This window comes from Pelodiscus sinensis, chromosome 3 (assembly GCF_052426305.1).
Source record: "Pelodiscus sinensis isolate ZL-2025 chromosome 3, ASM5242630v1, whole genome shotgun sequence".
Lineage (NCBI taxonomy): Eukaryota > Metazoa > Chordata > Testudines > Trionychidae > Pelodiscus > Pelodiscus sinensis.
Window position 1 is genome coordinate 61,581,226 of NC_143054.1, and position 26,611 is coordinate 61,607,836.

The 26,611-nt window shown below is 47.4% G+C and overlaps 1 long non-coding RNA gene across 1 annotated transcript; it reads right to left on the bottom strand.

Moving 5' to 3' along the window:
• Positions 1-558: 558 nt before the first annotated feature.
• LOC142827597 (uncharacterized) lies at positions 559-22,815 on the bottom strand. Its single transcript, XR_016349046.1, has 4 exons — positions 22,521-22,815; positions 3,054-3,100; positions 1,892-2,017; positions 559-990 (listed from the first exon to the last, which is right to left on the bottom strand). It is a non-coding gene; the product is annotated as an uncharacterized LOC142827597 (long non-coding RNA).
• Between the last annotated feature and the right edge of the window lie 3,796 nt (positions 22,816-26,611).

The window sequence follows — 26,611 nt, forward strand, 5'->3', positions numbered from 1 at the left end:
TTAGGGATGTGCAGATGCCACTGTGTATCATGGAGGGATGAGGTCTACCCCCTAATGCCATGGCTCATAAAGCCATACACCAGCTACCTGGAACCCAGGAGGGACCAATTCAATGCCCACCGCAGCCGGGCCCAAATGCATCTTCAGGCATGGTTCAGGGGCCTTCTGACCCGCCTCCATGTGGAGGAGCACAATAGCCCTAAGGTGGTTTCAGCCTGTTGTGTTCTCCACAACAATGTTGAGAGGAAGGGGGAGGCCTTCCTACCTAGGTTGGGGGCAGTAGCCGGCTAGGAAGGAAGGGCCTTTGAGCAGCCATGCACAGTTACAATCCACCAGACCCATCAGGGCCACATCTGGGAGGCCGTGAGGGAGAGTTTCTCTCAAGGAACCCAATAACTCTCCCCAGGGCCTTCCCACTAGGGGTCTGTGCCTTGCTCCACTATGTCTTTCCCACAACAACCCCTTTCTTCCCCCCTTCGCTGTACTCTCAATAAACACACCAGTGTTGAGTTGAAAAAAAAATTATTATAAAAAAATAATACAGAGGAAGTGGGGAGGAGGGGGGCTGAGAACCTGGATGGGGGCAGGGAGGCTCAGGGCTGGGAGTGGCATGTGGTGCATCTGGAAGTGCCTTCTTGGGTCCGGGGACCTCGGGTGGGTGGGGCCAGGTATGGCAGGAAGGGCAGAGGGAGGGGGAAGAGGCATAGAGGGGAGGTTGTGGGGTCAGGAACAGGACGGCAGCCAGGTGTGCCATCATTTCTCGGATAGTGGCACAAATGTTGCCGCCCTGACGTGTAAGCTGGTCCCACATGCGGGTCCGCCACTGGGCATCATCCCAGACCTTCTGGGACAGGGTTTGCTGCATGTCATTAAGGATGGCCACACACTCCCTCATGAGGTGCTCATGGACCCTCCTGCGCTTGCAGCTCCCCCAGGGTCAGGCGGCTGCCTCTGATGGCGTGTCTTGCCCCTCAGCGACGGCTGGTCTGGCTGTGGAGAATAAAAAGGAGGGCAAGGTGGTCAGTCATCCTTGCAGACACTGTCCCTGAAGTCATGCCCTCCTTTGTAAGCTGCGAGCACCAGTCCTTGGGCCAGAGGATGGGGAGGTCCCAGGAGCAAGGCCATGTGTAGCCTGCACAGTGGGCCTTGCCTCACAGGGGCCTTGTGGTGCCCAGAGGACCATGCTTCTGTCTCCCTCCCCCCTCGGACAAGCAGGCAAGGGAAGTGTCCATCCACACTGGGATCCCATGGGCAGGAGATGGGTCTGGTGCAGCCTGGCCTACCATGGGGCCCCTCACACACACCTGTGCCTGGTATCGCTGTCTGTGGGAGCAAGTGGTGCCTCGCGCGTGCAGGCATTGCTGTATGCGGCACTCCTCAGTCTGTGTGGGGTCGTGCCTGCACCCTTGTTCCCAGGGCCGGCCCGAGCCCTTTTAGCGCCCTGGGCCCAGGCATGTGGCACCGCCCCCAGGGCACGCAGTGCATGCGCTGCCCAGCCTGGCCCAGCCAGCACTGCTGGCACGCACACCAGGCCATGCAGGGCCCTGCGGCCATGGGGGGAAGGGTGCTGCTGGCCAGCACCACGGGGCCGGCGCTGCGGGAACCAGGCGTGAGGTGCCTGATGGCAGCTGTAAGGGATGCCGCACGCCCCTTACAGCTGCCATCAGGCGCCCCCCATCAGTTGGCGCCCCAGGCAGCTGCCTGGCTCGCCCATGCCTCTGTCCAGCCCTGCTTGTGCCCAGCCTGCTTCCAGCAGTGGCTAGTGGTGGGAGGGCATCTGCCCCGGGGATCAGACGTGTGTGTGGCCTCCCCCAAGCCTGTGAGCAGGAGCCTGGGGGTGCTCCAGGAATGCCTCCTGAGGCCGCGTGGCATATACGGGCACTGCACATACTTCCATGTGCATGGACTGCAGCATGATGTCCAGGCCAAGCGATGATTGCACCACGTCCCCTCTGCATCTGCCTCCCCTGCCTAGGGTTGCCAGGTGTCCAGTTTTGAACCGGACAGTCCAGTATTTCTGTTCAGAAAACAAATTGAGGGAATATAATTGAGAAAATATAAATGTCCGGTATTTTTTAAATAAGATGTAATTTAGACTGTGATGTAATGTCGTGTGTGTCTGGTATTTTTGTTGAAACCATCTGGCAACCCTACCCCTACCCTGTGTCTGAGAAACAGCACTCACCTGATGTTCCCTCCCCCCCATCAGAGGATGCCTGAGAGATCTCCAGGGCCTGGGATACTGGCTCCAGGGTGAGGGTGCATGGTGTTCGCTGCCCTTGGCTGGTGCTCCCTGTGAGGACTGGGAGGGTGGGGCAGTTTTAGGGGGCTTGTGGCTGGGCCATGGGTCCAAATGCCTGTTGCAGTCAGAGCTGCATGGTGAGGTGCAGCTCCCATGGCCGGCTTGCTGCCACAAGGCTTGTCCCGGATGCCTGCAGCTTTAAAAGCTGGCAGGAGACAGGAACTATAGTTTGGACGGCGTGGCCACCAGGGCACCTGTGTTATTTCCTGGAGGCCTCTTTTTTCAAAAGAACTCTCTCGTCTGCGTCCACACACGCCTTTTTCCAAAAAAAGCTTTTTTGGGAAAAGGCTTCTTCCTCATAGAAAGAGGTTTACCGCTGTCAGAAAAACCTGTCCTCTTTTCGACAGCAGTGTGGATGCAAGTATTGTTTTTCTGGAAAAAACGGCCATTTTTCCAGAAAAACACTGCACTGTAGACATGCCCATAGATAATCAAATGTGTTAAAGAACTAAAACAATTTGTTCATTGGTAAAACTCACATTTCCCCATAGTCTGACCCATACAGGGCCAGATTAGGGGGAGGGGGCGCCTGATGGCAGCTGTAAGGTGCACAGTGCACCGGGGGCAGGGCTGCACATGCTCCATGCACCCGGGGGCAGAGCCGCGCATGTGTTGCGTGCCCGCTGCCTGGGATGCAGAAATGGCTCGAGCCGGCCCTGGACCCATATTAGAGTTTATTCTCAAAAGTAGTGTTTAAAACCAGTCTAGTTACATCAAAATAGTTACAAAAAAATCTGTTCTACATACTTACCTAAACTATGCTCTGTGGCAACCAGCATATTTGCCTCAACAGCAACACTGAAAAAAAAAAGTTTAACAAACCTTTTTACTGGATTCCCCTTGTTTATGACATTTATATTAAATTATAACAGTTCATACCAATCCAGGTGAACTGTTATTTAGAAAATATTTTGATTTGTCAAATCTTTATTATTCAAATCCAGAGTTCATTTTGAGTTGTGTATTGCTATTGGTACTGTAGTGGTTATTATCAAAGCAGAATATATTTGTATTACACAGACTGACAGTTATAGCAGCCTACTCAGTCACATCATTGTGAATTAGGGGGGTTCAGCAAAGTTTTTATCTAGATTCTTGCACTTCTCTACACAGACTTTTATAAGTGTCAGAAGACTAGCAGCAAGACAGGAACACCTCCCCGTTTGATATTTTATAAGCTTGCTGACACAATGCAGTACCTACAACATACTATGATACTGTATTTCATGTCACCCTTGTCTTCTAAAGGCCATCTACGGACAACAGGGAAAGGAGCATTCATGCTGTTAAAGGAATACCTCATTATAGCAGCTTGGTAATTTGAACATTTGCTGTGTTAGTATTAATCTGCTTTGTTCAGTGACAGTGATTTAAGGAAAGTATGCAATTCCAAATGCTGCATGCTCTCCATATCCAAGCTGTGTGCACTCTCATGCTGTGATAATGGCGACCATTCAAAACACCATTGATTGTGATGCTTTGATAGTCACAAGGATAAAAGTCCTGCATTCACACATCTTTTGCCAAGGACACCAAGGAACGACAGTGCAGCTTGGTGAATTTCATATCTGCATATAATCCTTCAACCAAATTTGTTGAAGTTTAGTATACAGGCAGTCCCCAAGTTATGCGGATCCGACTTATGTCGGATCCGCAGTTATGAACGGGGTTTGCTCCGCGTCTCCCTGGTCTGCTGGGGAGCACACGGGCAGCGGACAGCCCAGACGCGCCGCGGCTGTCCCGCTGCCAGCGTCCTCAGAGGCTTTGCTCCCCGTCTCCCTGGTCTGCTGGTCTCCAGCAGACCATGGAGATGCGGAGCAAAGCCACAGAGGGCCCGGGCGGCGGGACCGCGGTGCAGCTCGGTCCGCCGCCCGTGTCTCCCTGGTCTGCTGGGGGGGGGGGGGCGGGCGCAGCTAGTACTCCCCCCCCCCCCCCCCAGCAGACCAGGCTTTTCTCCGGATGCCTGTGGTAGAGCAGCTGGGGCGCTGCCAGTTGGTCCCGCAGCGCCGCTCTGGGCTCTACTGGACCAACCCGGCAGCACCCCAGCTGCTCTGCCCCAGCAGTCCCCAAGTCAGCCGCTGCTGAAACTGACCAGCTCTGACTCCAGGAAGCCCGAGGCAGAGTTGCTCTGCCCCGGGCTTCCTGGAATCAGCCGCTGATCAGTTTCAGCAGCAGCTGACTTGGGGACGCCTGGGGTTCTTAAGTTGAATCTGTATGTAAGTCGGAACTGGCGTCCAGATTCAGCCTGTTGAAACTGATCAGAGGCTGATTGCAGGAAGCCCGGGGCAGAGCAACTCTGCCTCAGGCTTCCTGTAGTCAGCCGCTGGTCACTTTCAGCAGTGGCTGAATCTGGACGCCAGTTCCGACTTACATACAGATTCAACTTAAGAACAAACCTACAGTCCTTATCTTGTACGTAACCCGGGGACTGCCTGTATATTGCTTGGTCAAAAGACTAAATAATATTCTGCGATGTGGCTCTGCAGCATTATTTCATTTGTATGTGCTGTGCACGGAGTTCCTCCCTCTCCTTCTTTAAAAAAAAAAAAATACACAACCAACCCCAATATGGTCCCCAGACAAGATTTGCTGAAGCTTTCTTTACAAAGCCAAGAATAACCTTTAACAAACTGTAGCTAAGTATGACTAGTGAAATACCTAATTACTTCGCAGTCAGATTCACAATGTTCCAGTTTTTTAGCAGGGACAACACTTTAGCTCAGGGATGGCCAACCCGCGGTTAATGAGCCACATGCGGCTCACGAAGAAAAAAATTGCAGCTCCTGACAGAACTGGAACGGAACCACTCAGGTCAGCCACTCTTACGGCCAGGACGCTCTGAGCTGCATGGGTGCTCACGGCCTGTGCCGTTCCACTCACAGCTCCAGCGCACTACATCAAATCCTGCACTTACAGGCCGGGTCACACACAGCATCCCAGCCTGCATGTGTAGCAGCCAGCTGCTGAGCGCAAGCAGCAGCAGCGGCTCCAGGTGCTGCAGCAGTGGCTCCAGGACCTGGACATAAAGTTAGTGGGGGAGGGGTTAGGGTTAGAGCGGGGAGGGGAGATGTCTGACTCTGAGGAAGGGAAAGGAAGGGGAGGAGGGGGGGGTTGAGGGGAGTGCGAACTGCATGCCGGCCACTCAATGCACGCACCCCAACACCTGGAGGGAAACACGCGGCTGTAGTGGCAGCTCCACCTCCAGGATCAAGATTTAGGTTATAGCCGGAGTGGGGAGGGGGGAGGAGGGAAGGATTTGGTATAGAGGATGGCTGGTTCCTGGCTCTGGTGGGGGATTGGGTTGGGGGTGCCTGGCTCTGGGGAAGGGGAGGGGGACTGGGTAAGAGCAGGGGGGTGCCTGGGGGAGGGGAGGAGCAGCCAGTGTACTTCCTGAGACTCGGGATCCCCAGGTACCGGGCCCAGCTGTCTGTCCCCTCCTTCTGGCCAGACCCCCACCCCCACAAGTATCCTGCCCCAGTACGTACCAGCACCCTGCTCCCTGCCTGCACCAGCACAGGTGGGGCCACATTAGTGAGGCTTGGGGGGTTTGGAGCGGTTGTTTTTTTGCATCTCACTTGTGTGGACCCGACTGACTTTTCTGTGGGTCAGTGACCCCTGACTCAAAACAGGTTCCCTGCCCTTCTCATAAATAAAGACAAGGCTGAAACATTTTGGCTGTGTCTACACTGGCACCCTTTTACGTAAAAGGGATGCTAATGAGACACTTCGGAATTGCAAATGCCGCGGGGGATTTAAATATCCCCCGCGGCATTTGCATGAACATGGCTGCCGCTTTTTTCCGGCTCGGGCTTTTGCTGGAGAAAAGCGCCAGTCTAGACGGGATCTTGCGGAAAATAAGCCCTTTTCCGGAAGATCCCTTATTCCTACTTGAAAGGAATTCCCGCACACTGCAAATCTGTGTCCTGAGCCCATCATACTCCCAGCCCTGATCCCCTCATGCACCCCAGCCCAAACTCCTGCACCCTCACAGCCACAAGCCGGCAGCTTGCTCAGCACCCCAACCCTTCACTGGAGCCCAACATTCTCCAGCCTGGAGCCCCCTTCCTGAGCCAGCATCCTCTTTTCTACTTCCTCCTGCACCCAAATTCCCTCCCAGAGCTTGCACCTCTCACCCCTTTCCCGTGCTTTTTTTGTGAGCCACAATAGCAGTGGAGACAGCATGAAGAGCCAGGGCAAAGTAGTTGAGCCAAAAAAAGGTCAATGGCTTTTCCCCAGGTCTTTGCGGCTCTGCTTTATTTGGGGGGGGGGGCAGGAGGAAGGAGGGCTCAACAATTTTGCCCCAGCCCTTCACACTGTCTCCACTGCTATTGTGGCTCTTCATCTGGAACAGGTTGGCCACCCTGCTTCAGACAATCCTGTCAAGTGTCTGTCAATCCAAAGCAAAGAGCTTTTGGTATCTGTTTTCACCCATTAGATAAAGTAAACAATGTCTTGGCAAAGTGGTTCCAGTGTAAGGTACTCATCATCTGCAAAATCAACATAGCTTTTCAGAACCACCCTGCCTCTGATGCTTGAATAATCCAGGCCAAACAGTGAGGTTTAACTAGCGCAACCAACTTTACAGCAGCCACAGGTAAGTCAACTAACATTGGGGGCCAGGAACAACTCATCCAAGATGTCATACAATGTGCTCTTGATAATCAGGGCGGCATTGAACATAATAGCATAGTCAATAAACCGATAAGCAAAAGCTTATAGGTTAATGCTATAGACTACATTTATTTCCCTCACCCCCTCTCCCTGCCAGTACATTTTTTAGCAGCCTGGCTTAGTCCTGGTTTGCGACAGGTCTGAGATATAATCTGCTGTGGCTCTGCATTTAAAGTATATTAGGAGCTGGGAGGGCAGGCAGCCTGGCTCAGTTCCAGCTCACACTGGGTCCGGGACCTGTCCCCATTTCAACTCTGCATTTCAAGTGTATTAAGAACCAACCAGGCGGGCAGGTAGCCCAGCTCAGTTCCGGCTCACACTGGGTCCAGGAGCTCAGACCTCCCATAAACAGGGACTGCTGCCACGCCCCACTGTTGCCTCTCTCAGAAGCAGTGGCACAGGGTGACAGGCAGTTGGTCTGCGCTGCTGCTTCTGATACAGTAGCTGCTGGCCCCACCCCCAGGGACTATAGACTAGTTGACTAATCAATAAAATTTTAATGAGGTTACTTGACTATTCAGTTAACCGATATTTAACATCCCTAATTGTACAGAGTGCTAACTGATTCATATCATGAACTGGTGTCCTTACTGTCAACCTACTGGATGGTAGATCAGCTTGTAACAGATTGAATTTGCTCGTCTTTGTTAAGAGCTAGTTCTGTATCCAGGGGTACTGGAACAATTTGTACAATGATGTGCTGAGAGCCACTGAACCAACCAGTAAACCCTGTGTATTAAGGAAACCACTTCAAGCCACTGGGTTCAGCTGCACCCCTCATGCCCCTAGTTCCAGCACCTGTGCTTGTATCTCTTCATGCCGCCAAGACTATGTCTACACTAAAGGGGCTTTCTTAGAAAAAGGTACGCAAATCGCACTCCGCAATTTGCATACCTTTTTCCGATTGTTTTTTCTACACTGGGCCAAATTTCAGAAAAAAACCCTCTTTCGAAAGAGTGCTTCTGCTCTTCCGCAAAAAAAAAAAAAAAAAAAAGTGGAAGAGCAGATGTGACAGAGTTTTTCTGGGATACCTGGAAAAACCCCATAGTCTAGACATAGCCCAATTGAGAAAGAAATCTATTAATAATCCTACATGTTCACAGTTTGTCAATGTACATCATATCACTAACATTCTTGCAGCATGAGGTACAGAGGAAAGTGGAAGAAAAGTAATCTTTTACAGGATGTTTCAGTCTGTCAATTCTAATATTAAAAAAATGCATGATTTCTAAAGATAGGGTTCTCCACTGGAACACTGATTGTAATCATAAAGAGTCTTGCTACATTTTAAATTTATATTTACTGTTGTGTTTTAGATTTACTACAAACTTAAAACCTTAGAAAATGCTGTGATGTTTAAATTTTCATTTGTCTCTACCAGGACTGTGCCTAAATGATCAAGAAGATATCTTCCTATACAGTATCAGAGGGGTAGCTGTGTTAGTCTGGATCTGCAAAAGCGACAAGGAGTCCTGTGGCACCTTGTAGACTACCAGATGTATTGGAGCATAAGCTTTCGTGGGCAAAGACCCACTTCATCAGACATCTGACAAAGTGGGTCTTTGCCCATGAAAGCTTATGGTCCAATACATCTGGTAGTCTATAAGGTGCCACGGGACTCCTTGTCGCTTTTGCCTATACAGTATTTCTCTCACCTGTAATTTGAAGCTGCAAATTGTTTTAGACACTCATTGAAAATTTGGGAATGTCCTGTTACCTGCAACATATATGAGGAGCAGCTGGTGGATACCAGCAAGACAGAAAATTGTGTAGGCTTTGCTGCATGGTTGCGCAGCATAAGTATGCTTATCTTAAGACTGTATAGTCTCTTAACATGTTTTTATGATACTGCGCTGCAACTGCCACACAGTCTTCTCCTTGTATTGAATGAAAACACTCTGAGCCTTTCAATTCTCTAGCTCTTTTTAACTTTCCTGAATCTAAGGGTGTTTTCCTAAAGCAAGTCAAAGGTGTGCAACTAGTGCTGAAAGAGGTAGGATGAATCACTTTATTTCCCCTGTAATATTGACTGCTGAACACAGTATTTTCTTGTACTCTACACTTTTGGTCTATAAAAGACCTATAATGGTTGGGGTAGAAGCCTGCACCATTAGAAAAAGTCAGATGCTTTTGGTGGGTGCTGTTAAAATTGTTCAGCAATGTATGTGTTACAAATATGCTTCAGTACATTCATGGCATTTAAACTGCCTGAAATATAAATGTTTGAATGGACTCCTTGATTGGACCTAGATGCATCTAAAAATGCAAACCAGTTACAAAAGTGGTTTTCTTGCAACTCTTAGGGTGCATCTAGACAGCATCCCTCTGTTGGAATAAGCTACGCAATTTGCATTATGCAGAAGCCGGCCAATGGGATTGTTCTGGGGGCAGGAGTAATTCTTAAAGCTTCCCCTGCCCCTCTGGTCTCAGTTTTTAAAGTGAAGCTTCCCCGCAGCCACATTTGAGTGGCGGGCGGGTGGGGCGAGGCAAGCGGGGAGCCTGCCTCACGCTCCCTGCAGAGTCCATGGGCCAGATCTAGTGGCTTGGAGTGCCAGATCCGTCCAATGGGCTGTATTGGTCACGGGGTGCTCTTCCAGGAAGGACTGGTTGGCGGAGATGGAGTTCACCTTTCCAGGAGCGGGAAGGCCTTGTTTGGACACAGACTGGCTAACCTTGTGAGGAGGGCTTTAAACTAGGTTTGTCGGGGGCAGGTGAGCAAAGCCCACAGGTAAGTGCTGAATGTGCGGGACTGGGAGATGGGTTGGAAATGGGGGGGACTACGGCCTATAATGGCAAGGAGAAAGGAGGGTCAGGGCACAACAGGGAGGCAAGATCAAATCAGTATCTTAGATGCCTATATACAAATGCGAGAAGTATGGGTAATAAGCAGGAAGAACTGGAATTGCTAACCAATAAATACAACTATGATATCATTGGTATTACAGAAACCTGGTGGGATGGGACGCATGATTGGAATGTTGGTATGGAAGGGTACGGCTTGCTCAGGAAGGACAGACAGGGAAAAAAGGGAGGAGGGGTTGCCTTGTATATTAAAAATGTACACACTTGGACTGAAGTGGAGATGAATGTAGGAGATAGCTGTGTAGAGAGTCTCTGGGTTAAGCTAAAAGGGGTAAAAAACGAGGGTGATATCATGCTAGGAGTCTACTACAGGCCACCTAGCCAGGTGGAAGAGGTGGATGAGGCCTTTTTTAAACAATTAACAAAACTATCCAAAGCCCAAGATTTGGTGGTGATGGGGGACTTCAACTATCCAGACATATGTTGGGAAACTAACACAGCGAGGCACAGGCTATCCAATAAGTTTCTGGACTGCATTGGAGACAACTTTCTGTTTCAGAAGGTTGAAAAAGCTACCAGAGGAGAAGCTGTTCTGGATTTGGTTTTAACAAATAGGGAGGAACTAGTTGAGAACTTGAAAGTGGAAGACAGTATAGGGGACAGTGATCACGAAATAATAGAGTTCATGATCTTAAGGAAAGGTAGAAGGGAGACCAGCACAATTGAGGTAATGGATTTCAGGAAGGCAGATTTTGATAAGCTCAGAGAACTTGTAGGTAAGGTCCCATGGGAAGCAAGACTGAAGGGAAAAACAACTGAGGAGAGTTGGAAGTATTTCAAAGGGACGTTGTTAAGGGCCCAAAAGCAAACAATTCCGCTGTGTAGGAAAGATAGAAAATATGGCAAAAGACCAGCTTGGCTTAACAAGGAGATCTTGCATGATCTCAAAATAAAAAAGGAGTCTCATAAAAAATGGAAATTAGGACAAATAACAAAGGATGAATATAGGCAAGCAACACGGGAATGCAGGGGCAAGATTAGAAAGGCAAAGGCACAAAATGAGATCAAATTAGCTACAGGCATAAAGGGAAACAAGAAGACCTTTTATAAATACATTAAAAGCAAGAGGAAGACCAAGGACAGGGTAGGCCCACTGCTTAGTGAGGAGGGAGAAGCAGTAACAGGAAACTTGGAAATGGCGGAGATGCTCAATGACTTCTTTGTTTCGGTCTTCACCGAGAAGTCTGGAGGTGTGCCTAACGTAGTGAATACAAGCAGAGAGAGGGTAAGTTTAGAAGATAGGATACACAAAGAACAAGTTAAAAATCACTTAGGAAAGTTAGATGTCAGCAAGTCACCAGGTCCTGATGAAATGCATCCCAGGATACTCAAGGAGCTGATAGAGGAGGTATCTGAGCCTTTAGCTATGATCTTTGAAAAATCATGGCAGACAGGGGAGATTCCAGAAGACTGGAAAAGGGCAAATATTGTGCCCATCTATAAAAAGGGGAATAAGAACAACCCAGGAAACTATAGACCGGTCAGTTTAACGTCTGTCCCAGGGAAGATAATGGAGCAGGTAATTAAGGAAATCATATGCAAACACTTGGAAGGTAATAAAGTGATAGGGAATAGCCAGCATGGGTTTGTGAAGAACAAGTCATGCCAAACTAATCTGATAGCTTTCTTTGATAAGATAACGAGCCTTGTGGATAAGGGAGAAGCGGTGGATGTCATATACCTAGACTTTAGTAAGGCATTTGATACGGTCTCGCATGATATTCTTATTGATAAACTAGGCAAATATAACTTAGATAGGGCCACGATAAGGTGGGTGCATAATTGGCTAGATAACCGTAGTCAGAGAGTGGTTGTTAACGGTTCTAAATCCTGCTGGAAAGGGATAACAAGTGGAGTTCCTCAAGGGTCTGTTTTGGGACCCGTACTGTTCAATATCTTCATCAATGATGTAGATATTGGGATAGAGAGTACGCTTATTAAGTTTGCAGATGATACCAAACTGGGTGGGGTTGCGACTTCTTTGGAGGATAGGGACATAATTCAGAATGACCTTAGCAAGTTAGAGAAATGGTCGGAGGTAAACAGGATGAGGTTTAATAGAGAGAAATGCAAAGTGCTCCACTTAGGAAGGAACAATCAGTTCCATACATACAAGATGGGAAGCGACTGTCTAGGAAGGAGCATGGCGGAAAGGGATCTAGGGGTCATAGTGGACCACAAGTTGAATATGAGTCAACAGTGTGATGCTGTTGCAAAAAAAGCAAATATGATTCTAGGTTGTATTAACAGGTGTGTTGTAAGCAAAACTCGTGAAGTCATTCTGCCGCTCTACTCTGCACTAGTTAGGCCTCAGCTGGAGTACTGTGTCCAGTTCTGGGCGCCACATTTCAAGAAAGATGTGGAAAAATTGGAAAGGGTACAGAGAAGAGCGACAAGAATGATTAAAGGTTTAGAGAACATGACCTATGAAGCCAGGCTTCATGAACTGGGCTTGTTTAGTTTGGAAAAAAGAAGATTAAGGGGGGACATGATAGCGGCTTTCAAATATCTAAAAGGGTGTCACAAGGAGGAAGGAGAAAATTTGTTCCTCTTGGTTTCTGAGGACAGGACAAGGAGTAATGGGCTTAAAGTGCAGCAGGGGAGGTTTAGATTGGACATTAGGAAAAAATTCCTAACTGTCAGGGTGGTCAAATATTGGAATAAATTGCCAAGGGAGGTGGTGGAATCTCCCTCTCTGGAGATATTTAAGAACAGGTTAGATAGACATCTGTCAGGGATGGTGTAGACGGAGCTTGATCCTGCCTTGAGGGCAGGGGGCTGGACTCGATGACCTCTCGAGGTCCCTTCCAGTCCTAGGATTCTATGATTCTATGATTTTGCCCAGGCCTGGTTCTATATGCATACATGTGTTAACCGGTCAACTTCAAAGCCTCCAAACTTTACTGTGGTCTTTTTAGGTCAGTGGTTCCCCACCTTTTTTATACCACAAACCCACCCACAAACTTTTGGCAGACTGGCAAAAGTGTATTTGCATATTCACAAACAGCCAGCTTCAGATGTAGCTGCCACCCGCCACAGGGTAGCTACGAAAGCTGAAGCTGGCTGCTGTGTGGTGGCTCAGGGGGCCTGGATGTACCCCAACCCTGGCCCCAGAGCCTCCATGAACATTTGGCTTCAGCTCTGGCAGCTGCCAGTCACACACCCAGGGTATACCCCAGCCCCAGCCCTGGAGCAGCCAGCACAGGCATTGCCTGACAATGTGCCACAGCCTGGCAGCCAGCAGTTTGCAGCTTGGCACCAGTGGTTGGGAAAACACTGCTTTAGGTGATGCAAGTGGTTGGCTTAATAATGGGTTAACTTTTCTATTCTTGCACACTGGAGGCTGAAGAGTAAAAAAAGTTGGGTGGGGGGAGGGAGTGAAATTACGTCTTGCAAATCTATAGAGTTGACAGTGTTAGTAGTTGTGTTTGTAATAGCCTATAAATATTAATTGTTGTTGCTAGAAAAATGTTGTCGTGTTAGATACAAGCACCTGGACTTTATTTTGTTTGAAATTAAATGTATTATCCGTAGAGACATCAAAATCTCTCCTTCAGATGTAAAAATTAGTCTAGTTTAGTTATATTATAATGATGGAATAAGAACTGTCAGAGCCTAAATAAAATACAATCTCAGCAGTAAGCAAACACCTTTTTACTCACTTGAGATACCATTTACAGAATCCTAAATGGACACCTTTTTATAGTTGCAAAAAAATGAGCCATGGACATAAAACAGATATCTGTAAATTTGCAGGGCTCTAGCCATTTATGGTCTTAAATCTATGAATAGCTCCTGTAGCATACGTTGTAGCACTACACTACACCAAATTAACTGTTCTCGGACTTAGCTGCCTGATTCTTCAGAGAAAACATTGCAGTTTCTCTCCAATATCTGACCAGCCACATTCTTTCCCATAGGCATCAGGCGAAAGCCCACCCCGGGAAGGCAAGCTCCAGCCCCGCCCCTTCTGCCCGAGGCCCCGCCCCTGGAGCCAAGGTTCTCCCATTCCCAGCCCAATCCTTCCTGGCCATATCCCAGCCCTCCCGATTGCTGGGGAAGGGGGTGGGGGACCAGGCTGCCATGCTGTGGCCCTAGCTTTCCCAGCAGTGGCCCAAGCGTAAGGCAGCTGGGCGTGTAGGCAGTTTTGGGAAGGCTGTGCCTTCTGTTGCCTACATTACTAACCACCCATGCTCTTTTCCCTATTACTATAGCTTGCTTCATTAAAGCTGGCTGCTGATGTCCAAGTATGTTCAGCATGGGACTGACACAGGAGGTCTCTGTTATTCTCAGTCCTGCCACCAACTCACTGTATGTCTTTGGGCAAGTTGCTTAATTGCTCCATGTCTCAGTTTTCCCATTTGTAAAGCGAGGGGAGATTGTTTAAAAACTTTAAGGAAAGCGCTAATACCATTTGTTTTATGAGGTTATGAAGCCAGAGGTGGAGTTAAAGGCTGAAAATTTAGCCAACACTATTTACCACACAGACCATTTCATCCACAGGCCACAAAGCACGTAAAACAACAACAACATCCTGCCAAATTGTTTAAAGACCATATTAAATTAAAAACTGTATCTTTATCCTTTCCTGTCAGTCAAAGCCAGCCAAGTTAAGAAAGGGGGGAGAGAGAGACACAAATAACTACTAATGCCCAAACAAACCCCACATCTCTCAGACCAATACCATTGATAAGATATGTCAGCCGAATTTTTTTTTTTCTGAAAAAGATGGCTAGTTAATAAAATAGAAGATTTGATGGAAGTCCCTTCTCAGTTTTAAGTGTAGCAACTTTGGTGCAATGCTATAGATAGATATGGTCCCATAAAAGAAAAAAAAAGCTATTTCCACAACCAATTGTTTTTCCTCTATATATGTTCTAATTCTGACTGCACAATCATCCACATATACTAATTTTCTCATCACCTGTCTGATTTTTCAGTGTGGATGAAGACTAAAATCCAGAGGGCGTAGCTACGGATTGCATTTTACTTTACAAATACAGAGTGCATTCTTCCCTCCCCTCCTCATCACCACAGAAGGAAGGTCACATTAAAGTCACAGTTCCTATAGTCAGCAGCTCTGCAAATTTCTGTACTAAACTATCTACTGCTTTTTATCTTGACACTTAAAGCACATTGAAATTAGGCCAACTAACAAGTAGTCACACTTTAATTATCTGGTTTATTCTGGATTCACTAAGAGTATGCATAATTTTTATTGATTGAACTGATTCCCAATTGTTGATATAATAATCCCAGTTTTGAAGGAATATTTAGAGGACGGGGTAGGGATGGTGCCACTGGAGCCAGGGCTACCCTAGATATGCCACACACGCAGTATAGGACACTAACAACTTGGGGTATGTCTACACTACAATGTTAGTTCGAACTAACATTCATAGGCACTACACTAGCGCTCCGCTAGTTCGAATTTGAATCGAACTAGCGGAGCGCTTAGTTCGAACTAGGAAAACCTCATTTTATGAGGATTAAGCCTAGTTCGAACTTACTAGTTCGAATTAAGGGGTGTGTAGCCCCTTAATTCGAACTAGTGGGAGGCTAGCCCTCCCCAGATTTCCCTGGTGGCCACTCTGGCCAACACCAGGGAAACTCTATTGCCCCCCTCCCGGCCCCGGACCCCTTAAAGGGGCACGGGCTGGCTACGGTGCCCGTGCCAGGTGCAAGCCTGCCAGCACCCAGCCAGCAGACCCTGCACCTGGCACGGCACAGAGCCACCCACCCGATGTCCCTTAGCCCACCCCCTCTTCCCAGGACCAGGCTGGCGGCTCCCGGGAGCTTGCCCGGGACCGCAAGAGGCGGGCACTTTCCTGGGCTAGTGCGGACATCGTGGACCTCGTCCACGATCTCCGCACTAGGCACAGGAAAGTGGCCGTCTAGGGCAGGAGAGCTGCCAGCCTGGCCACCCAGGAACAGGTGTACATGATAATCAAGGGGGTCCACTGAGACCCCCGACCCTGAGCCCTGAGCTTACAATGGCCGTCCTGGGTCAGACCAAAGGTCCATCTATCCCAGTAGCCTGTCTGCCGACAGCAGCCAACCCTAGGGACCCTGGAGGGTCCTTTCCTTTGGTGTCCTCTAGTCCTTCTTTATGGGAACTCAGGAAGAACTTTTCTGAATGCACCCTCTCCACCCAACCCCTGCTTTTAGAGACCTCTATCCTGTCCCCGCTCCATCTCCTCTTTTCTAAGCTGAACAGTCCCAGTCTCTGTAGCCTTTCTTCATCTGGGACCTGTTCCCAACCCCTGATCATGTTAGGCTGGGAGAGAGGAGGGCAACTTTCTCTTCCCCTCTCCCACCTCCTTTTCCCAGTCTCCCCCAGTTTTGTTCAATAAAGACAGAGTCAATGTTGGAAGAAACGTTATCTTTATTTTGTACATCAATAAGAAGGGGGGCTAGGGAAGGGTAAGTGGAAAGAGGTGAGGGAGGAATGGGGTACGAGCCCCCGATGGGGAGGACTGGGCTGGCTCTGCGGGCTTCTGGGGGTGGAAGCTCTCCTGCAGCCCCCCAATTGCCCCCTCTCCCCAGATGGCAGCCTGCGGCAAGTGCAGCCGGTCTGATGGCTGAGTGGTGTGATGTTCCCAGTGTGGGCACTCCGGGCACTCCAAGCCAGGACTGGTTTTCAAGCGGGGCACCCCTGAGAACTGTCTGTCCGGGGTGGGGGTCGGGACCCTTTAAGCGCAGCTCTCGGCTAGCCTGAGACAGCAGCTCCACGCTCTAAGTCCTCCTCTGATGCCCTGCCGGCACTGCTTCCGGCCATCCTTAACCCCAGTTCAGGGTCCACTCAATGTGGACATGCTAGTTCGAATTAGCAAAACGCTAATTCGAACTAGTTTTTAGTTCTAGACGCGTTAGTTCGAATTAGCTTAGTTCGAATTAACTAATTCGAACTAAGTTAGTTCGAATTAGCGCTGTAGTGTAGACGTACCCTTGGGGAACAACACAATTTACATATGCTTAAGGAAAGCCCTTCTCTGTTGAAACACGAATCACTTTCTAGTTGTCTCCCCAAATGATAAGTCTTCTAGAAAGATTTTAGCACTAAAAAAATTGCATTAGGATGACATGCATCAGAAATATTGACACTCAGCCAGGCTTGCACCCAGAACAAGATTCTTCTCACATCCTGTGAAAACAGCAAGACCTCTGCTTTTAAATTATCTGAAATAATTTCCTTTGAAGTCTGATGTCTGTTATATAATGTTGTGGCCAATTATGGCTATTACCAGACTCCTAAAATAATTAAGATTAAAAAAATGCATTCTGGGGTCTGTTACATCCTTATGCAAAATTTGTGCCTATTAAAGTTTTGGTATGCAGAAACTACAGCTCACTGTTAATGTCCACGAGTTATGAGTTTGTGCCCATTAATTTACAACACTGAAGTACCCTGCGCAACAGTGGAAAAGTAGAAAAAAGATGAAAGTATAAGTGGAGAAGTTCTCAGTTATAGTTTTGTTTTTAGCCATTTTATTTTCAAACAATAGTGATAAATACCAACATACAGTCTCTGCTCTTCATTCTACATACTCTTAATAAATATTATGCAGTGAAGTAATCCTATGCAGTTCCCATAAATCAGCATTTGTAGCAGTACCTATTAAAATGCAGTAGTGTTCTTTAACATTTATTTATACTACTAGCTACAGCCAAATGAATCAATAGCGTCTTCAGACATTCATAAGTATTAACTTCATATCACAGAAACCATTAAACAATATGTTTTGGTATTTCAAACATTAATGAGGTCAATAAATGGAATGTTTACCTACATTTTTCAGCTGTTGCTAATTTGAAAGGTGCTTTGGGCAGAAAAGCCTTTAAACAAACTGTTTCAGCCACCTAGGAACAGTTAGCCCCTTCCACCTGCTAGCTAGGCCTAGGCAGGTAAATATCCCCTAAGACAGTCAGTCCATCCCCGTATGATGTAACTAACAGACTCAGAGATTTGCTAAATCACAGTAAGAACCAAGTAGAAGCCTAATTAGCAGTTCTGGTAGATAGTATTTAAAAGTGTTTCCCCAAACATAGCAAAGAGTCTCTTTGCAATGAATCCACTTTGTAGGTTTTTATTTTGCCATTTGAGCTATTGATTTTCCCATAGCTTAGTCCATCCAGCTGCTTCTCTCTTCATATTTCCTAAACAATTCACTGCTGAGTAGACATAAAGCATGGAATGTTTCAGACCCAAAGGTGAAATTTGTAGACAGGGTCATCCTGAGGGAAACATTGTGCATGAATCCCTCCCCCCTCTCCACACACACGCACGCTGCTGCAGGCCCCAACCCTGCCCCCACTCCATCCGTCCCAGGGCTTTACAGGGTCCTGGCACAGTAGCAGCAGCCACCCTACATACACAGGCAGACTAGCAGACTGCTCCACCCTGCCATCCCCCAGCCCTCTTTATCCACTTTTCTGTAGCTGGCCCCCATAATCTCCAGGTCTCTCCTGTCCATAGGATGGTTGGGGCAGACACCATGGGGCCCCTAAAAATGCAAGATCTGGGGGTGGCCACCCTTATTCATCCTATGAATGGGTTGGCTCTGTTTGCAGAACTGTAAACAAATAAAGAAGGGAGTTAACCTGAAGACTAGTATGTGTATAGGGGTATGTCTATAGGGAATTATGGACCCAAATGCTGCAATAAGGCAAATACCCAGCTCTCTCCATTCCCCACTAATAATCTCATGAAGTGGTCCTAATTCTTGGCAGAAAGCAGCACCTGGATGGAAGGTAGCATGCTTAACTTTAACACTTTACTTGGGTGTATAGAAGAAAATATTAGTGGTGGCTAGAGCTCCACAACCAGATTCCTTTAACACCTATCCTCAAAGAGGCTCAGATGCCTTCTGGGCACTTGAATAAATAAGCTGCAGATGAAAGAATGCATTTTAGAAGCATGTCTGGAACCTATATTGTAAGATGGATTGATGTAACCTACTATATTTGGGAATGAGTAATTTGCTTTTAAAGAAATTACATTAATCCAGAATGCAATAGCACATATCTTTGCAAAGCAAGAGCCAGTTGGAACACCATAGAGTGGGAAGGGGAGAAGAGAAATTATAAAAACACACACACACCCAACACGCACACACTATTTTTCCTGTCTTCATTGACATTTTCCTCAAAAGAAATTTTCTTACTTGTGAGGATGACTGTGCATTATCTTGTGTTCCCTTCACTATACTAGTTTCCCTGTAACACAAAGTCAACTTCTACATTCCTGCTCATTTTTAAGTCCTTGTGTGAAATTGGCCCAAGCTACCTTAGGCTATGTCTAGACCACTTAGTTTTTGGGGGGGTTTTTTGGGAAAAAAAAAAGTAGCCTTTTATCGAAAAAAAACTTCATCTGCATCTAGACTGCCATCGTGTTCTTTCGAAATTAAATTGAAAGAATATGGTAGTTTTTTCGACAGCTGTAAAACCTTATTTTACAAGAAAGAACACCTTTTTTCAAAAGAGCTCTTTTGAAAAAAGGCGTTCTTGAACACAAACAGGGCTTTCCCGAAAGAGAGTGTCCAGATTGCGTGGATGCTCTCTTTCAAAAAAGCGGATCACTTTTTCGAAAATCTTGTGGATGTCCAGATGCCCTCTTTCGAAAGAGACTTTTTTGAAAGAGATCTTTCAAAAGAGGCTTGTAGTCTAGATGTACCCTTTGTGTACAATTCCTTCTTCAAGGTCAGTTTCTCTCAACAACAGCACTTCACAAGAAGTGTCATCCTCATGAGTTAATAAAATTTTGTTTTGTGAATACAAAGAGCAGAGCTTTCTAAGGCACTATGGGACTCTTCCAGAGCAGCAATAATGGCCTCAGATCTCATCGCTGTCTGTCTTATTAATGGAGTTACGCTGTCCAGTCAGTTCTCCCGGGTGGATGGAGTGGGTGGGAGAAGGCTTTCGACAAGTCACAAAATGAGATTCACAGGGGAGCTTTCCAGAAAGAATGGATTAATGGAGTAGTCATTAATCAGCAGTTAAGGCGATTCATTGGGCAGCTGGCAATGCCGTCCTGCAAAATATTAGAAAGGCTCTTGCTGGCAGCTGTATACATTTGTACTGTTAGTACAGCTTACCTTATTGCCACTAGATGACACTGTTGAGACACTTGACTTCCTGTCCAGAGTTCTCCAAGGCTACTCACTAGATTAAAGTGATAGCAGCAAGATGCTTGGTGTCACTTTGGAAACATTACTCTTGAAATACGATGGCCAGAAGTGAAAATCTTTTTTAAACGTCACCTACCAAATATCAGCAACTTTTACTGCTTTGGTGCTTTATGGCAGACTGTGCGATTACATCTCTGCACTTATTTTTTTTAAGTGAATGTAGAACACTGCAGTGGTGATAATAAATTCCTTTTATTGAGCCTCAAATATAGAATGAGTCCAAAATGCTTTACCTTCATTTTACACATGGATCACGGAGCCACCATTAAAAGGCAGTCATCTTTATTGAGGTGGAAAAGACCTTCAACAGAAGTTTAAGGGGGAGCAATCAGAATGTTCTCCACAAAAGTACTTTGTGATACTTGTTCTATTTTGCGCTCTACCCCCAAGGAATGTGTGTGTCTTCAGAATTTGCAATGGTGATAATTTGTTCCACCAGAGCTGGCAATTTGTAACGTTCTAGATACATTACAAAATCCATATTTTTCCATGCTCATTTGCTAAGGAAAAGTCTTCATGAGTTGAACTGAGTAAATTCACTGTAGCAGAACAGTCACAGCCTTTAGTTATCTAGTGGGCTATTGCAATCAGGTTTGCAATATCGCCTACTAAAAACCAGAGTACATTCAGATTTTCATAAAGTCAGCAAATAGCTGCCAACTTCATTTTTATAGACAAGAGTACATAGTGAGAAATATCAGCCTTTTTAGTCTATTACATGACCAACGGTAACAATTTTAAATCTAGCCTTATTAGCAGTAGCTCTGGAAAGCCATCATTCTGCTCTAATCATAACTGGATATTAAACAGAGCCTTGAAATGTTTTCCAGAGAAATAGATAAAGAATCATTAATACAGTCAGAAAATGCCATCACCATATTAACAGAATTCCAGCTGCTTTCATCAAAATGTAGACCAGGGAGTGAGGAGGAAGGGTGGGAATTAAGATGCTATTCTTCCTGTCATCGAAATGAGTACAGAAAAAGGTAAGATGAAAAAAAAAACCAACAAAAAAAACCCCACACCATTAAAATGACAGCAAAAAGCTAGATATATTGTAAATGTTGTACTTCAGATTTGTTTTAAGCCATATCTATTGTGGAAACATGCATGCAACCACCTGGGATTAAAAAATGGTTAATGAATGCACACTGCAGTTCATTGTTGCTACATGTAAGCGAGCATATCACATGAGCTGCAGGCCAGGTGGGGCAGAAGGCCATATAAGCTTAGTACCAGACATAATGATAGACTCACAATAAGGCTATGTCTACACTGCAGGCTTTTTGTGCAAGAACTGTTTTGCGCAAGAGCATGTCCACACCACCATGTGCTTTTGCTCAAGAGTGTCCATGGCAGTGTGGATGCTCTCTTGCTCAAGAAATCTCTGATGGCCATTTTAGCCATAGGGGTTTCTTGCGCAAGAAACCCCTGTTGCCTGTCCACGCTGCCTTCTTGTGCAAGAATTCTCGTGCAAAAGGGCTTATTCCTCGTGTGGAGAGGAATAACTCTTGCGCAAGAAGCCCTCTGTTCCGACACCTTATTGTAAATGTACTTGTGCAAGAACTCACGTGCAGTGTAGATGCTCCGCAAGTTTTTGTGCAAGAACAGGTGTTCTTGCACAAAAAGCCTGCTGTGCAGACATAGCCTAACAGTGCTCCCAATGCCAACAAAAATGTTCCGTATCCACAACAAATTCAGCTGGAGCTGTCCACAGCAGAGTTCCAGTAAATATTTTCAAATCAGTGGAGCTGAAAAGTTTCACATACTGTTTCCTAGAGCACCTCACTTATATCCCTTCACCCCAATTCAGAGGCCCAAGTGGGGTTGGTAGGGGGGAGGAAGTGAGAGGCTCTGGGTAGTACATGATAATTTTCATCCCTGTCCATAGGGAAATTCACCATTAAAACTAGAGACCTTTTAAACTCAGTCCCAATTTTCAGAGGTGCTGAGCACCAGCAATTCCAGGTGAAGTCAGTGGGAGTTGAAGCAGTAGGTTTACCAGGTGTTATTTCTTTGCTCTCATAGCTCTATTTTTGTAGAGCATATTAGCTAAGTATATCCAAGAGCATTTTTCATGCCAATGCTAATTAAGCAAATTTCTTGACGCTTCTGAAAAAAAATTAAAGTAAATAAAAGAATGGGAGCCAGCATCCTTAATGAGCTGACCAATGAGAAACTATTTTTACCTTCTATTGATTTCTCTTACTACAGGCTTTTCATCTCAGTGTTATCTTGCTTCGGGGCTCAGCTACACAGTAGCACAAAGGAGTTGTTATTATTCCCACCAATGCAGTTAATGATATATTAGTCTAAAATGTATATTGACCATCCCTTAAATAATAAAAAACCAATTGTCAGTGCTATTGTTTTTGCCAAAACAGACTAACACAGCTAGTTCTCAGTGAAGTGATATGCACTAGAGTCAGTCAATCACAGTAGGAACACTGAGGTTCTCAAACTATCATAGAGCATAGCTGCTCTCTAGTACCCCTTACCTCCTGAGTATGGTATTGCTTGAACTCCCTGCATTAGTTTCCTCCCCTAAGGAGAGGCTCCTTGGCTTTCCACAAACAGGTCTGTCCTGGAGATATGACTCAGCCCTTCTAATAACAAAAATCCAATGAGAAAGACTCAAATAAGTACTAGTATGTGTGGCTTCTCTTCAGGCCACTCTTTTCTCAGACCCTTTCTGAGCTGCCAGAACATTAGATCTCAACCTGGCTTGCCTGGAGCACTCATGCTTTTGCTGATCCTGACTTAGAACCCTCTACAGCTACTTGCCCACACCCTATAGCTCTGAGCATCACATTACTTGCTCTCTCAGCCCTCTTATAAGGCCCAAGTGTCCATTAACTATCACCCAACCCTTTAATACCCTTCTGGATGGGAAAAAAGGATAATTAGTTATGGCACAGGTGGAGCTGTTCCAGCTCCTCTTAAGGGTGTGTCCACACTGCAGCTGGGAAGCAAGCCTCCTTTTGCACTAGCCTGCCAAAATAGTTATGTGGCTGTTGCAACTCAAGTAGTAGTTCAGGTTCTCAAGCTAATCCAAATGGCCAAACCCCTTGATCTGAGTCTGGGTACCTTGACCAAACCTCCTGCACTGAGATGCTGCAGTGTTGGTATATCATCAAATTATTCATGGTCTTTGATATATATATATATATATATATATACACACACACCCCTGCACTGCAGCATCCCAGTGCAGAAGGCTTGCGCAAGGTACCCAAATAATATAGTGTGACTTAGACTCCTTGCAAAAGATAGGATACCTTAAGCTTTAATAATAAAATCAGCTTAAACAAGTATATCTTAGTTTCATCAAGGACAGAAAATAATTTGATGATTCCTGGGGGACTCTGAAGAACATCTTTTCTGGGTCCTTTTCTTTCAGCCTCCAACTTTGAGGTGAAGTATTATGATCACCCTTTTTCTCGTTAGCAATTTATATCCTGCTGCAATCAGGAATTTTTTTCCCCAAATTCTTCTTTATGAGAAGATTTGCACCATGGCTGTGTCTAGACTGGCAAGTTTTTCCACAAAATCATCTGCTTTTGCGGAAAAACTTGCCAACTGTCTACACGGGCCGCTTGAATTTCCGCAAAAGCACTGACGATCTCATGTAAGATTGTCAGTGCTTTTGCAGAAATACTATGCTGCTCCCGTTCGGGCAAAAGTCTTTTTCCGGGGCTTTTTTTGCGGAAAAGTGTGTCTAGATTGGCCACGGACGCTTTTCCGCAAAAATGCTTTTGCGGAAAAGCGTCCTGCCAATCTAGACGCGCTTTTCCGAAAATGCTTTTAACGGAAAACTTTTCCGTTAAAAGCATTTCCGGAAAATCATGCCAGTGTAGACATAGCCTATCAGTGTAAATTGTGGCCACAGGTGCTAACTTTTGCTTTTGCCAGTGGGTACTCTGCTCCTGCTGAGCCTCTTCCCTGAGCACCTCCTCCCCACTTGCACCTCTTTCAAGAGTGGAGTGCTTGCCACTTGCTTCTTTCTACTTCTCAGCTATGTCCTCACTGGTGGCTCCTTGTGCCATGTGTGAGATGTGCTTTTGCGCAAGAGCGCCCATGGCAGTGTGGATGCGCGGCAGGGGTTCTTGCGCAATAAAATTCTATAGCTAAAATAGCTTTCTTGCTCAAGAGAACGTCCACACTTGTGCTTCTTGCGCAAGAGCTACGCTCTTTTTTTACAAGTGGAAGCTGTCTTGGCAAGAGCTCTTGCGCAAGAAGCCGTCTCTTACCACGCCGTACTGTACATCTTCTTGCGCAGGAGAGGGTGGGCAGTGTGGATGCACTGCAGATTATTGCGCAAGAACAGCTGTTCTTGCGCAAGAAGCCGCAAGTGTAGACATAGCCCTCCTGACTTAAGTGTGAGTGATGGTGAGGAGCAGAGTAAAGCAAGTAGCTATGGCCTCAAGGGAAAAGGAGGGGGGTCACAGGGGAAGAGGCTGAGCACAGGGCCACAGACTGTGGGTGCTGCTGAGCACCCCCTATTTTTGTGGGTGATTGAGCACCATTGCACCCATGGAGTCAGTGCCTATGGTGCTGTTTCTTTATGTAGTACTTTCCCAATAAACATAGCCCATTCCTGCCCAGAGGTAACCCTTGGCTACGTCTACACTGCCAGCTTCTTGAACAAGCATTCTTTTGCAGAAGAGTTCTTATGAAAAAACTCTTCCAGAAGACAGCATCTACACTGGCATGTGCTTTTGTGCAAGGGATGTGCTTTTGCGCAAGAGCATCCATGCCAGTGTAGACGCTCTCTTGAGCAATCAAGCTCTGATGGCCATTTTAACCATAGGGCTTTCTTGTGCAAGAAATTCATGTTGCCTGTCTACACTGGCCTCTTGAGCAAGAACAGTTGAGCAAGAGGGCTTATTCCTGAGTGGGAGCATCATAGTTCTTGTGCAAGAAGCCCTGATTTTATACAGTAGAACATCAGTTTACTTGCACAAGAACACACAGCCAGTGTAGACAGGCAGCAAGTTTTTGCGCAAGAGAGGCTGCTTTGGCACAAGATCGCGCCAGTGTAGACACAGCCCTAGTGTTTTATTGGTAATTTAGTTTGAAGTGGAAAAAATAACCTGATACCTCTTCTGTCACTAGGCCCAGCGAGGCATGGGACGAGGCGGAGCTGCCCACTGGGTCGGAGGACAACGAGGAGGACCAGGGGAGCACTGTGTCCCTGCACATGGAAGTCCTCTCAGGCAGCCCGGACATCTCCCATGCATCATTAGAGGCCGGGGAAGGATCCACTGGTGAGTGTTGCACTTTGCACTCACAAGGGCAGGGGGAGCCAGGTGCCTGGGGGGGAGAAGGGTGGGGGAGGGAGCATCACTCAGGCAGCATGAGCTGCACGCTGTGTACCATACCAGTATGCAGCACGTGCAACCACGTGCAGCCTGGTGACCGAGTGGCATGTGGCCATGGCAGGCAGCTCCAGGGCACACCTGGGACCATGCTGCTCACACACATCCAGACCAGGGGGAAATCCAGCCAGGGCCCCAGGGGCTCAGGCCAGAGCCCACACCTCCTGAAGGGTGTAGCACACAGACAGCACACTGTTCATGCCTGGCTTTGCAACAAAGCCAGCTGCTCCTGGGAAAACCGGTGAGCCCCTCGCCTGCACCCGGTGCCTTGGCTGGCCCCCCGAGGGAAGTCCCCACTGCGGCCACACATGTCCCTGGGCTACGTGTGTGAGGGCTAGCGGGAGGGGCGGGGAAGCGCTCGGGCCGGCCCTAGGGCCACCTGAGTTTTGCTGCAAGGATGGTATACTCCCTAGTCACTCCTGGTTCCATCCAGGAGACATCCACGTGCTGGGGATCAGAGAGCCCAGACCATGTCTCCCAGGCACTGTGTGGGTATTCATCTTGCTCCCTGTCAAACACCATTGATTAGCCCAAAGCCTCACAGCAGGGAGTTCCACGGGTTAACACAACACACACGCGCGCGCGCGCGCGCGCCCCCCCCCCCCTCCCCCCCCAAGGGGCCAGGACACAGACCGGTGGTTACAATACATGGAGGAGCACCCTACTCGGGGGTGGTCCTGTATACAAACATACAACACAGGGGGGAAACGAGTGTGCCCAAGCCACAGTACTGTGGTGTCACCTGGGCTCAGGAGCGGAGGGCATGAGGTGTGGGGATGGTGGATGGGCTGCCTGACTGACCCATCCTTTCCTCTGTTCCCTGCAGTGGGACCAAGCAGGAGTAGGGGACCCTCCAGCCCTGCGGCAGCAGCAGCACCCACAACCGTCCAGGCACCAAGCCAGCTGGTCCGGCAGCAGGACCAACTCCTCCAGCAGAACGTACAGGCCATCGAGAGGATTGAGGCGACCATCACACACCGGGCGGATGAGGACCTGGAGTAGCGCCAGCAGGCCTGGGGCCGCTTCCAGGCTCAGTGCCAGTGCAGCGGCGATGCCATCACCGCCCTCACTGCACACATCAGGCATGCTGTGTATTATGGTATGGCATTGCCCCATGCACCTGCCATCCCTCCCATGCCAATGCCAATACCCCTCCTCCTGCTGCCCCTCCTGCTCCTGCCATGCCCCCTCCTGCTGCCCCTCCTGCTCCT